Below are 1,975 nucleotides of genomic sequence, written 5' to 3'. Positions count from 1 at the left end.
GTTTGAATTATGAAGTGGTCAAAGCTACTGTTCTTCGTGCCTATGAGCTTGTGCCTGAGGCATACCGACAGAGATTTAGGTCTCATAGAAAGTCTTCTAGTAAGACTTATGTGGAATTTGCTAGAGACAAGGGAAATCTGTTTGATAAATGGCATGCTGCTAGTAAGGTAACTGATTTCAACTCTCTCCGGGAGTTAATCTTGTTGGAAGAGTTTAAAAATTGCTTACCCGAACGCATTGTAGTTTACCTAAACGAACAGAAAGTATCCTCCCTGGCAGAAGTGTCTGTGTTGGCAGACGAGTTTGTGTTGACGCACAAGAGTGTGTTTTCGGCTCAAACTGAGAGTAGATCCACTGAGTTTCCTACCTTTAGCCCTAGTCGGCCCGCAGTAGTATATCAAGCACGCCAGAAGAATGAGCGTTCCTGTTTCTATTGTCATAAAGTGGGACATATGATTAATGATTGCTTCCTGCTTAAACGCAAACAAGGGATGCCTCTTCGTGCCAAGCCGCCAACAGGTGTTGGTCTAATTCGTACGGTTGTGAGGTCTGCAACAAAACAGGTGCCTCAGGGTAACTGTAGTTTGAAAGACTCAGTCCCCGACCGCAGTTATGAACCATTCATTTTCGAGGGGTTTGAGTCCCTAACGAATGACGAAGCGTCTCAGCGTCCGGTTAAAATCCTTAGAGATACTGGTGCGGCGCAGTCGTTTATATTGTCTGATGTGTTGCCCTTATCTGACGATACATACTGTGGTTCCAGTGTGTTAGTGCAGGGTATTGAAATGGGTTTTGTCCCAGTGCCGTTGCACTTTGTGAAAGTACACTCTGAGTTAATCAGTGGAATATTCAGAGTGGGGGTACGTCCTATGTTGCCAGTGAAAGGTGTGACCTTTATACTGGGTAACGATATTGCCGGAGGAAAGGTAGTACCCGTATTGGAAGTATTGGATAAAAGTGACCACTCTCTCTCGAATGAGTTGGCACAGAGTTATCCACATGTGTTCCCCGCTTGTGCTGTCACTCGTGCTCAGGCACTACAAGAGGGTGACGTGATAGATTTGTCGAACACTGTTCTGTTCAAAGAGGATGATCAAGAGGATGGATTGTGTGATACCTCTGAGAAGTTGATCACCTCTGACAAACAGCCCAGGAAAGAATCAAAGTACGTTGAAGTTATTGCTGATGCAATACAATTACCAGTCACTCGTGAGCAGCTGATTGCTAACCAAAAGGTTGACAACAAGCTTGCTAAATGTTTTTCTAGTGTTGTCTCGTTAGAAGAGGTGAAGAAGAAGAATGTGGCTTACTTCATTGATGGTAATCTCCTCATGCGTAAATGGAAATCCCATGTTGATGCAGGTGGAGATTGGAATGCTGTTTACCAAATAGTGATTCCTACAGCCTTTCGACAGAATGTGTTATCCCTTGCTCATGATCACCAGTGGTCTGGTCATTTAGGAATTACAAAGACGTATGATCGGATCCTTCAACATTTCTTTTGGCCGGGTTTAAAACAAGATGTGGCTCAGTTCTGTCGGACATGCCACACCTGTCAGATAACAGGAAAACCAAATCAGGTTATTCCTCCCGCTCCTCTGTGCCCATACCTGTAATAGGTGAACCATTTGAGCATGTGGTGGTTGATTGTGTCGGACCGTTACCGAAGACAAAATTGGGTAACCAGTTTGTGTCTCGTGTGTAAAAATGATTTTTGTATGTTTTGGCAAGGTTGACGTTGTTGTTGTAAGTATTAATTTTGTTGTGAGTATTAATTGTAATACTGTGGTCGCAACCCCTAGGGTTGCTCTTTTAAGGGTGGGAGTGTTACGGATACAGGTATCCTGTGTCTGTGTGTATCCTGTGTGTTTCTTTTCTCTCCTTCTCCCCTCACAGGTGAAAATCATCACTCCCCAATCAGTCAACAATCAACCCATCAATCAGAAGACACACCTCCTCCTGTTTCCTACCCTAT

The sequence above is a fragment of the Oncorhynchus clarkii genome, chromosome 30, assembly GCF_045791955.1.
Source record: "Oncorhynchus clarkii lewisi isolate Uvic-CL-2024 chromosome 30, UVic_Ocla_1.0, whole genome shotgun sequence".
Lineage (NCBI taxonomy): Eukaryota > Metazoa > Chordata > Actinopteri > Salmoniformes > Salmonidae > Oncorhynchus > Oncorhynchus clarkii.
Note: the sequence above shows the minus strand (reverse complement) of the source record.